The sequence below is a fragment of the Pleurodeles waltl genome, chromosome 2_2 (genome assembly GCF_031143425.1).
Source record: "Pleurodeles waltl isolate 20211129_DDA chromosome 2_2, aPleWal1.hap1.20221129, whole genome shotgun sequence".
In the NCBI taxonomy this organism is placed as follows: domain Eukaryota; kingdom Metazoa; phylum Chordata; class Amphibia; order Caudata; family Salamandridae; genus Pleurodeles; species Pleurodeles waltl.
The window spans coordinates 162,339,151-162,351,910 of record NC_090439.1 but is presented as its reverse complement, the minus strand read 5'-3'; positions in this window follow the sequence as shown (position 1 = coordinate 162,351,910).

The window sequence follows — 12,760 nt, the reverse complement described above, 5'->3', positions numbered from 1 at the left end:
TAATACAGGGAATATTAATAGTACTGATTTGCATTTTTGGAATTTGGGGAATAAAAAGGGGAATAATAATGATCATGGAAAGAATTAAAAGAAGGAAGGAAGAGAAAATGATGAAAAGAATGGCAGAAGAATACAAAGCAAGAACAAGGGGAACTAAAAGGCAGAGAGAACTGACAGAATTTTAATGGAATAAAATTTGTGGGAATGGTTTTGTGTGATGACAAGTAGTCATCAGAGGAGGGATTGATTAAGCTGAAATGAAGGTTTTACATTTATTAGTGCTTAAACGTAGTGCTGCAATAATCAAGTGTGACTTTAACCGAACTAATAAAGATTGTACGGGGACAAATGTGCCCTCAGAGCAGTTTGCCAACATTTATAAGCATGCTTCATATAACGTGATGTATTAGAATTGTACTAGTTTGATATAATCGTAAACGTGTGCCATGATTTGCTTGGTAGAAATGTTTAGCTTAGCATAACTTTAGTGGAGGCTTTGGCCTAGCTGCCGTGTCTCACGGTTTAGATGCTCGTATTTTTCCAATGTGCTAATAAACGTGTATTCTTGCTTGAAGCTGTACTTTTCCAGTGAGACCGTTCACATGCTTATCTTTAAGGTTTCGTGCCAGCCTGGCATCTTCTTTTCCACTCCAAGGTCAATCTGCAGGTGCAGACAATGGACGCTCTGAAAGTGAGTTAATTGGTAAAATATGTTGCAACTTACGTTCCCGACTCCAAGGATAATGTATGCTTAGGTAAAAGCTTGAGAACTGTTGTTTTTGATTGGACAATTTGAATCTAACCTATGAACCCTCCAATGGAAGACCCTACTGGATTTGAACTGTTGTCTATAAAAACCAGGTGCACAAGGAAGAAAGTGGCCATTACCATCAGACATTTTTGCCTATCCTCTACGATGCCAATTGATGTTCGACGCCATTTTGAGAGACTTTGATGCTTTCTCTAATCGAGAGAAAGAGACTTTAAGTAATTCTCGCCCTTGAGACTTTAACTTTGATTTGTCCCTTTGCATGAAGTAGTAGTTTTATCTTGCCGCTGTGAGACAATTGCCCTGTCCACCCTGCCCCTTTGCCCCGTCCCATGCTGATCGGAACCGGTACCCATGCTGATCGAAATCGGTACCTGTGAGACGAAGACTTCCTTGAATGCTGATTGAATTTGGTAAATATGAAAGGAAAATTGTACAATTGCATTGTGTTTCTTTTTAGGTAACCAACTGCTGAAAATTTGATAAGAGCCTTAGTTAGGAGTTTTCCAAATTAATGTTGCTAAATTGTTTTTGCATGAAGTCCCACATGCTGATGCTAATTTGAGGTTAGATGAGGATTCATTTGATGCACGATGCAATTTGAGACCTTGTTATGCTGACTAAATGTATGCAATTAGCCCATTACAGATTGTAGTTTTAGTGGTTTGCGTGGCCATTATAGAAGGCATTGCTATTCAGATGCTGCATAGATTGCATCTTTTCCGTCGTTATGGACAGCTATTAATGTTCATTTACATATATCATTTGGTGTTGAGACACATTTACATTGTGCTAGCTTTGTTAATATAGGGAAATAAATTCATTAACTTTGCATACACTGGTGTGGTTATTCATGACCGAAAGGTCATGGTTTCGCCGAAATGTATTCTGGATTAATTGTGAAGTGTTATGTTGATCGGGGAATTGCTTATGTTCGTTATTGATTATTGATTGTTGACTTTGATTGATTACTCCCGAGTACGGAGAGTCCCACTTGGCCAAAAGATTCATCGACCCAAGAGCGTCCAACTACAGGTAAATTATTAGGATTGAACGCTCTATCAGTATTAAGAGATGGTTTCCTAAGGGTTTTGATGTCACTGTTTTAAATTCCATGCCCAAGTTAGGAATCTGAAAGCTTCGCACAGCCATAGATGTAAAGCTTCGAAGCTCCTTGATAACCACAGGAGTGCAGGAGTCAGCTTGGGATCAAGATTTACAAAAGGATGCAAGGAGGTGTCCTCGACTCTCTGAAGTTATTGACCCTTCAAATATCTCATGAGTGAAAAAGGAAAAATGGAGAATGGAGAGAGAAGACACAGGAGCACTTGCTGTTGAAGGTGGGTTTTGGCAAAACCTTTGGTGGAGTAGCATTTGCTTGCAGATAGGTCCAGATACTGGCTATTACATGGTGTTGGGTGTAAAGACTACGGGAGGGCCTGATTGCAACTTTGGCACAGGGGGTTAATCCATCCCAAATGTGACAGATATCCCGCCCGCTGTATTAGGAGTTCCATAGGATAAAATGGACTCGTTATACGGGGTGTGGGATATCCGTCACATTTGGGACGGATTAACCCCCTCTGCCAAAGTTGTAATCAGGCCCTAAATGAGTGTGCACAAGAAATAGATGACCAGTGAACAGGTAGTATTTAGGTATATCAGATAGAATAAGACATCAACCCCACGAAAGGCTGCAAGTTCACTTGAATCTCGAGAGCAGACATTGACCATGATGCGTTTCTACCCAGCCCAATGGAGATTAATGATTATCAGTAGAATGACCAGCTCCAAATACATGTATACTAGACAAGCAAGGGAAGTCAAATAAGGTAATTTTATAAAGACTATGCAAGATAACTGGAAAAGGGTTCAAATAACTGCACTGCACACTGCAACTGAAATCCTGGCAAGCTTAAATTATTATTTGTTCTCAATGTGGCTGGCTAGAGAATTGCTGTGAAAGCCTCTGTGGTGTAGAGCATGGGGCATGGTTATGCAATTGAGAAAGGACTCTTTGGAGGAGCAGGGAGTATATTTTTTACGTGGTTAGTATGATAACTAATATTTGCATTCCTGATTGAGAGATTTGTTTGTAAATGTTTAGGTGTTTGTTGTAATGTTGCCTTTCACCTACATCTGAGCTGTTTCTCTAGGGCAGTGGCCTTCAAACTTTTTAATGCCGCGCCCCCCCCAGTTGAAAAATAAAAATCATTGCCCCCTCCTCAGAATTTTTCACAATTATTTTAGAAAGATGGCAATGTTTAAATAGGTCTAAACCTATTTAAACATTGCAGTTAAGTACTGTTACCTTTTTAAAACGGCAATGACATGCTTCTGCTTAAAACAGAGGCATGTTATCTGTATAATATTTCTTTTGGCCAGAGTTTGGCGCCCCCCCTGGGATGACTTGAGGCCCCCCACTGGGGAACCGCCCCCCAGTTTGAAGACCTCTGCTCTAGGGTGTGGGTCTAGGATTTGAGGAAAGTATGTTTTTGGTGTATAATTGCAGAGATACACAAATTGTGAGAAAAAACAGTGACATGAATAATAGAGGGAAAGTTATGGAGAAACTGCTGCATACTTTGTTTATACAGTTCATTATAGATCTGCATGCATAATGAAACTTTTTGATATGCAGTGTTTTCATCAATAAACGCTGAATTACGACTGTTTCTTGTCAGAGGCAAAAGCTTTAGGCATTTGGGGATGGACCAGAGGACCCACCCTTGAGTAAACAAGAGCATGTAGCCCGAGACTGGGGTATGCCATCCAAGATAAGATGCTGGTATGTTGGGGAACAGGAGGTAACATGAATGAGGAGATTTAATGAAATTCCTAGTGTCATGGAAACCTACCCTAGCCTGAAACCTCGAATGCACGTGGGGATGCAGTCCCAAAGAGTGATCCCATGTTCGTAAATTAAGAACTTCTGGTTTAAGTAGAGCAGTACTGAATGAAGTGCAGTGCAGAACCCAGGTTCTCATTTGGAAAGGCAACGAGTGCCTTATTAGGTGTCTGTAGAGCATCTTATGCCCCTGATGATGCCCAAGGGTGCTTTCGAGTAGTTAAATAAATTGAAGGCCCAGTAAAAGCTTTCATTATGCCAGTACAATCTCACATAATTAGGCACATTTTGTGTTATGCTTGTTACATCATATTCCTGCAATTAGGTCACGATGTGACGTTATTTTAGCAAAGGAGTAACAGAAACGACCAGAAACGAAAGTGGCTTTTGTTTGGGCACTTTCACTTTTTTTCCTAATTTTATTAGCAATAAATGCATCCTTACATCCAAAATGGATCTAAGGACACATTTCACATTTTAGTGAAGCGGCCGTGTCACAGAGAGGGACATGTTTGAAAACACTTAGAAGCATGTTTACACTGTTTGCACTGAATTTGCGTAATTTTTTTAACGCAAATTCGGCACATACCAAACTCCATATGTATATTTTGACGTTAGACACGTCTAACATCAAAATATAGAAGTTTGCACTTTTTTGGATGCGTGCACCTGCCATGCATCAATGAGATGCAAGGTAGGTGTTCCCATCTAAAAAATGATGCTATCCTCATAGCCCCATATTTATCCCCCTGTGTTAAAATGACACATGGGTGGGAGGAGGGGCTCAATAATGGTGCAAAGCTTGCTTTGCACCATTATTTAACGCCTAGGTCAGGCCAGGCGTTAGGGAACCTGTGGACCCATTTCCATGGTTAAACACCATGGAATGAGTCCAGAGGTGCCCCCCCCCCAAGCGCCAGGAACACCCCCACCTACACCAGAGGGGCACCAGATGATAGGGGACCCCATCCCAGGTAAGTAGGGTAAGTATTGGGAAGTATGTTTTTATTTTATTTTTAAGTGCCATCGGGGGCCCTACCTTGGGGCCCCCTGCATGGCACGGGGTGCAATGCCAATGCCCAGGGGACCATTAGGGTGGTGGGCATGTCATGTTTTTGGTGGTTGTATGCCAGGAAATGGCGCTAGTCTGGTTATAGGCATTTTTTTGCCTCTCACCAGGCTAGCATAATTTTCTGATGCACAATCCCCTCCTTTCCTACCACCTGGCTAGTGTCTTCTTATAAGACGCTAGCCCAAGTTTAGCACCTTCTTGCACCATTAAATAAATACGACACCTGGCTGGTGTTGTTAAATGACGCAAGCCAGCGCTAAACTTTTTGCTGCAAAACTGCATTAGCACAGTTTTGCTGCAGAAAGCATAAATATGGGCCTTAACATCTATATAGGAAGAGTTTGGTGTTGTGTGAGGTTCAGGGGAGTGTTAAAGTATATTGAGACGAGCTGATTTCTGTGCTTAAACATGAAGAGAGTGAGAGAGGTGTAGAAGAGTCAGATTTACTTTTGTTTACACGTGCTATACTTGTCATTGTCAGGCAATTGGCTAAGATGTTATCCAGATAATGCATATTTCATTGGATGAGGGTCTGTGACTGGTCTAAGTAGGAAGCATTGTGTGACTTGCATTCAATGGTTCAATCCTATATGAGGTCCCTCTAGGAGGGGGAGTGGAAGATTCAGTTACTCTCCTTGTTAAGAATAATATGAATCTGTGGGGACCAGCCACAAGAGGTGGGGCTGTAGCACACTGCAGAACACTGCTTCCACAAATCATCAAGTAATAACACCAAGAGACAAGGGCATACTTTACAACTCACAATTGTGGAATGCAAATGCTTCATTGAGTGACTGCACATGCCCGCAGGTGGGTGTCTGGAGGTACTTGGGGCCCTTTCCCCCCTCCCAAGAGACACCCTTAAAGGCCTACAGACTGTGTGCTACTTCTATATGGTGCACAGTCAGGGTTGCTCCTGACAGACTCTGTAAAATGGCGTATGTGCAAGAATAAAGTATTTCCTCATTCGCAAGGGGCCACACAGGTATACAAAAGAGGGCACATTCCCTTAGGATGAGCGCTGGCAGTAAATGTTTGTCTGTGATATCCACAGTAGGGCGCTGACAAGTTTTCACAACGATCTGAACCTGCACGCAATTTACACCCAAATGGAAAGGTTGGGAAAGTGCGGTAACCTGTGTTATTACAATCTAATGTGCATAACATATGGTGTGATTGTTGGTAAAATAAATTTTCACATGAAATAAATTGTAGTCACTAATAATTGAAATACGCTCTACATGTTTCCTGCCAAGAGCTGTGCCCATGAACGTTTGGAAAAATAAGTGTAAATTGGTGTTGTGCATACATTTAAAGATCCGAAGTTGTAAATTAATCTTCTGGATTGGAATATATTATTTATGCTTTAGGTTATGGATCCAAATTTCATTCTTTCTGAATCCTCATATGCGTGAATCCTATTTACAGGAGTCAGGGACACCTTGTTGGCTTTTACCCAGGGCTAAAATTGTGCCACTAGCATGTGCCTACATGGTAGCCGGAACATGTGTCAACTGCCCTTACACTTCAATGCAAACTGGTGACGTTAAGAGAATGAATGTGTCCCGTAGATATTTACTGTCCCTAGATTGTGAATGCATCGTTTATATTCGAGTAAAAAAGAAAAAAATATGCACCTGTCTATTTTTGGGTTATTTTCCGGGGTATCTAAAGGCAACTCTGCGATTTGCTTGATGCGCCTCAATGTCCACACTCTGTCGCCCCTACGTTTACTAGGTTGCTACATTAGCACCACTGACACGTAACTCATGTGCAAATCTGTGCTTAATTTGAGCGGTGGTTGCAGGTGGGGCCCGCCGGCACTCATTTTTGGGGGTGACCCTTATTTTCACCCCCTCAGACTTTCACCGAAAGCAAGAGAGAGACAAACAAAAGGAGCGAAAGAAAGAGGAACAGAAGGACGGGGAAACAGTGAGAAAGCAGGAACGAAAAAAGAGGATGCAGAAGTGATGACAAGATGCAGGGAGAGTCTGATGGCCGAATAACGCGAGGCATGAGGTGCAATCGAGAGTGCGCAGCCGCCGTGGCTTTCGGCACCTCAAGGTTTGATAGTGTTAGAGCGGTCCGTAGTAATGATTTTACCTGTTTTCGGACGCTCTTTAGGCCGATGAATCTTTTGACTAAGTGGGACTCTCTGTACTCCTAATCGGTCAATTTCATCAAATCAATAATCAATAACGAACATAGGCAATACCTTGATCGACATAACACTTAACAATTAATCCAGAATACATTTCGGCGAACCCTGACCTTTCAGTCAGGAATAATCACACCAGTTTATTGCAAAGTTAGTGAATTTTATTTCCCTATATTAACAAAGCTAGCACAATATAAATGTGTCTCAACACCAAATGATAAACGTAAATGAACATTAATAGCTGTCCATAGCGGCGAAACAGGTGCAATCTATGTAGCATTTGAATCACAAGGCATTCGATAATAGCAATGCAAATCACTAATACGATAATCTGTAATGAACTAATCGCATACATTTAGTCAGCATAACAAGATCTCAAATTGCATCGTGCAGCAAAGGAATCCTCATCTAACCTCAAATTAGCATCGGCATGTGGGGCTTCATGCGAAAACAATTTAGCAACATTAATTTAGAAAAAACTCCTAACTAGGGCTCTTATCAAAATCAGCAGTTGGTTACCTAAAGGAAACACAATGCAATTTTACAATTTCTTTTCATATTTACCAATTACGATCAGCAATCAAGGAAGTCTTCGTCTCACAGGTACCGTTCTTCGGTCAGCATGGGTATCGTTTCGATCAGCATGGGACGGGGCAAAGGGGCAGGGGTGGACGGGACAATTGCCTCACGGCGGCAAGGTAAAACTACTACTTCATGCAAGGGATTAAATCAAAGTTAAAGTCTCTAGGGCCAGAATCATTAAAGTATCTTTCTCTCGATTAGAGAAAGCATCAAAGTCTCTCAAAATGGCGTCGCAGCGAAGTGGGCCATAATAGCTACGAAGTCTGCAAAATGGCGGGTATCGAGCTGGTAATGGCTGATAATAGCTACTTTCTTCTCGTGCACCTGGTTTTTATAGACAACAGTTCAAATCCAGTAGGGTCTTCCATTGGAGGGTTCATAGGTTAGCTTCAAATTGTTCAATCAAAAACGACAGTTCTCTAGCTTTTACTTAAGCATACATTATCCTTGGAGATGGGTACGCAAGTTGCAACATTTTATACCAATTAGCTCACTTTCAGAGCCTCCATTGTCCGCACCTGCAGATCGACCTTGGAGTAAAGAGAAAATATGCCAGGCTGGCACGAAACCTTAAGATAAGCATGTGAACGATCTCAGTGGAAAAGTACAGCTTCAAGCAAAAATACACGTTTATTAGCACAGTGGAAAAACACGAGCATCTAAACCGTGAGACCAGGCCACTAGGCCGAAGCCTGCACTAAAGTCATGCTAAGCTAAAACATTTCAAACAAGTAAATCGTAGCACACGTTTGTGATTATGTTGGATTAGTGCAATTCTAGTACACCACGTTATATAAAGCACGCGTATAAATGTTGGCAAACTACTCTGAGGGCACATTTTGTCCCCGTACAATCTTTATTAGTTTGGTTAAAGTCACACATGATTATTTCACACTACGTTTACGCTCTAATAAAAGTAAAACCTTCTTTTTCTGCTTCATCAATCCCTCCTCTGATGACTACTAGTCATCACACCAAATCATGCCCACAAATTTTATTCCATTAAAATTCTGTCAGTTCTCTTTTCCTTTTAATTCCCCTAGTTTGCGCTTTGTATTCCTCTGCCATTCTTTTCATAATTTTCTCTTCTTTTCTTCTCTTAATCCTTTCCATAATCATTATTATTCCCCTTTTTATTCCCCAAATTCCAAATACGCAAATTATTACTATTAATATCCCCTCTATTATTTTCAGCAATATTCCATTCCAAATTCCCCCAATCCAATGTCCCACTGAAGCAAGTCCTTTTCCAACCTTCTCCCACACTCCTGGTTCTTTCAGTTCCTTCAAATCTGCACTTTCTTTTGTTAGATTAGCAAGCATAGTTTTAATTTTCACACTATTGTCTGGAATATAAGTACAACAGTGGCGCGCACCAAGCATTTTGCAAACGCCACCATCCTTTGCTAAAAGAATGTCTAAAGCAAGCCTATTTTGAAGAGTCATAGCTCTTTCCGCTGCAAGTTCAGCATCTATCAGGATTATAGCACCTGAAAACTTCGTCAACATGTTATCCACTATAGTAGACAACTTTCTTATTTTGATGGAATTCAGCACAACTCCCAACGAAGGAATCATGGCTCCAAATATATCTCCTACCACAGCAGCTGCGGTCTCTCTTTTCTGGATACGATGGGATCCAGATGTCTTTTGAATCATCGATAGGTCATCCAGTTGATAAACCTTTGGGAACACTATACCCAAATAACATCTCCCCCACCATCCCTTTGGAAGACGATAATAGGCATTATACCCACAAATGTAATATACACCTGGAATGACAGGGTCAAGTCCGTCCATCATGAATGTCCATTTGGCCTTAAAGATAAACGTATGTTTACACTCACTCGCTCCTACAAAAATGTTGTCATAATAAGATTCACCTTGATATATACAAAATTTCCCTACATGCCAAGCATCTAAAGCTATTTTCCCTTGTGTCTTTATTGCTGCAAAATCATAATTATCTACTGAAGTCCTCTTATGTAGCTCTTTTTCTAATTTCGCCTTCATTTGTGCCCTTCTATCATCTGTGCGATCTAAAAAGCTTATTTCTACTGCAGAGAGCGAGCAGGTAAGATTTTCCCTATGAGCGTGAGCCGTTTCAAAAGGTTGCATTGGCTCGAAAAATTCTCTCATTATTTTAGCATCCCAATTTTTAGCAATCTGGCTTAGCTGTGCTATTATAGGAACATATGCAAAAGTAACATCATAATTTGAGTAAAAATACTGTATGTTAGTTTGACCATAAAATCTAGACATTACTATACTACATGTAATCCCGTATGTAAGAGGCATGTGGTGATATGTCACCCCTTCCTTCACTGATGTCGGTATCTGTGTACACACATAACAATCTTTTGCATCCATAGTCTCAACATATTCTGTTAGCAAGCGATAGAAAACGTTATACAAAAGCTCTTTCTTATCGTGCAAGAGTCTCTCATCTAATGCCAGTCTTTTCAATGCGGTTAGTTCAGTGACAGTAACAGGAGCAAGAGTAGAAGCATCTATTCTCTCATCCTCACCCTTTCCATGCATTCCAAGCACTATTGCCATTATTATTAGTACGCATGCAATTATCAAGCCTATACACACATATTTACAATATTTCTTTCTATTGTTTTGCGTCATGATCTGTATAGAATCAGAAAGCTGGAAGCACCTGTAAAAGAAACTATTTAGCAATTCAATTACAAAGCTGAGCGAGCACAATGTTCACACCGTCTTCTTCAAAAGGCCAGTCACTTATCGGTTAGCAGCATTTGTCTCAATTCGGCAATAACTCAGTCTTTATCAGTTCAGCAAGTCTCATCCGGTTTAGCAATGTCTCAGCTGGTGTTTGTTTCACGTTAGATTGTAGCAAGCAATATCATTTATTACTCTTTCAATCGACAGAGTCTATAAAACTTTTCTTTTCTATTGGTATCTCTTCTTCTTCTTCGTTCTCGATGCTTAGAGATACAAACTCGTCAGTCCAATCATCATTGACTACATATGCCCATTCAGGACCGGAATATCTCCTGTTTGGTATCCTTTTCCTTTTCAATTTTGCTTCTCTTTTCGATTCTGCTTCTCTGGTACTTTCCTCTTTTGTCGAGTCTTTTTCTTCACTCGGGGATGACGCCCCGACAATTACTTCTTTTCTTTTCTCTTTCACTTTTGGCCTTCCTCCCTCGTTCAAACTTTCTTCAGTCCTTTATTTTATTGGTGATATGCTTAGTCTTCTCTTTGCACCATGTCCATTTGATGGACCTGCGAACTTTTCTGAGGAATCTTGAACCTTTTCGTTCAGTTCTGACTTGTCCCCTCCTTCTGGGGAATCAATCACGTTCTCTTTTTCTTTTTCTGTATTGTCTGCTTCTGGGAAAGCCCTCCTCTGATCAGGCTCTCCTCCTTTTTCACCTTTTTCGAGCCCTTCGTCACCGTTACTTTCGTCAGGCTCTTTATCACTTTCAGCTGCTTCAGGTTCTTTGTCACCTTCAGCTGCTTCAGGCTCTTTGCTACCCTCAGCTGCTTCGTCGCTGTCTGAACTTTCTCCTTGGTCTCCCCCAAGCAAGTTGGTCTCTTCGTCCTCAGAGAATATCTCTTTCTCTCCCGTTTCTGCCCGTTCGCTTTCAGTTCGGTTTTGCTCTGTCTCAGCACTCAGCACTGTTTTGTCAGACACTGGCAGTTTCAGCGCCTCAACTTCCTCCTCTGTGGGACACAACACTTTCTTTGTGTGACTGGCGTGAATCCAGTTGGGAACCCCCGCACACTTCACAGCGGTAGTTGTCGTCAGGATCACTTGGAAAGGGCCTTTCCAACGGGGTTCCAGACACGACTTTCTCACGTGCTTCTTTACCACGACCCAGTCACCTGCTTTCAGTGCGTGTCCTGGACCTTGGATCGGTGGCAAGGTGGTCGCTTCCACCTGGTGAGAGAAAGAGCGAACCACGTCAGCCAGACCCTTGCAGTAGTCTAACACCATATCATCTGTAATATTCAAAAGCGCGTTTGCGGGAACAGCAGGAAGTCTCATAGCCCTGCCCATGAGAATTTCATGCGGAGACAATCCAGTCTTTTTATCAGGGGTGTTTCTCATTGACATTAGCACTAAGGGCAATGCGTCAGGCCATTTCAAATTTGTCGATGCACATATTTTCGCCATTCTCGATTTCAGTGTACCATTCATCTGCTCCACCAGTCCTGAGGCTTCAGGGCGATAGCTACAGTGCAGCTTTTGCTCAATGTTCAGCGCTTCGCAAAGTAACTTTATCACCTCGTTATTGAAGTGACTTCCCCTATCTGATTCTAAAGAGATCGGGAACCCGAAACGTGGTATCAACTCCCTCAACAATAGCTTCGCAACTGTAAGGCTGTCATTTCTACGTGTGGGGTATGCCTCAATCCAGTGACTAAAAATGCACACAATCACCAACACATATCTCAGACCTCCATGCACAGGCATCTCAATGAAGTCCATCTGCATTCGACTAAAAGGCCCGCTTGCCCTACCAGTGTGGCTCGCGTTCACAACTGTTCCCTTTCCTGGGTTCATCTGCTGGCAAGTGACACATCGATGGCAAACTGCTTCTGCAGCTTGACGAAATCTGGGGTTAAACCAATCAGTTTTGAACAATCTTATCATGGCATCTCTCCCTAGGTGAGCCTGCCCATGATAGAACCGCGCAAGCTGTGATAAGAGACTATTTGGCAAAACAAATTTTCCCTCATGTGAAACCCATAACTCGTCTTGTCTCTTTATACATTGTGATTTAATCCAGGAATCTCTTTCATCCTCCCTGACATTATTTTGTAATGCTTTTAATTCATCTATTGTATCTACGACCTTCAAGGCAAATGCTTCAGCTGGTTCGAGTTCTGGTTCACTTATCGAATTCCATTCATCTCTGAGTAATATACAGTTCAAGGCACAAAATCTTGCGACTTGATCCGCATATGCATTTCCCAGAGAAACATAGTCCTGTCCTTTCGTATGAGCACTACACTTTACCACTGCAACTTCGGCTGGCGCTTGAATGGGGTGTAACAATTCCCTTATCCTCTCCCCGTTCTTCACTGGGGATCCTGAAGAAGTCAGGAAACCTCTCTGGGACCATAGTTGTCCAAAGTCATGCACAATCCCAAACCCGTATTGACTATCAGTGTAAATGGTGACTTTCATCAATGCAGACAGTTGACATGCCCTGGTAAAGGCTACAAGTTCTGCTACTTGTGCAGAATAGACTCCTTGAAGCCATCCCGCTTCCAAGACCCCTGTTACAGTACATACAGCGTATCCTGCTTTCAAAATCCCCATCCCGTCTCTTAGACATGAACCATCAACAA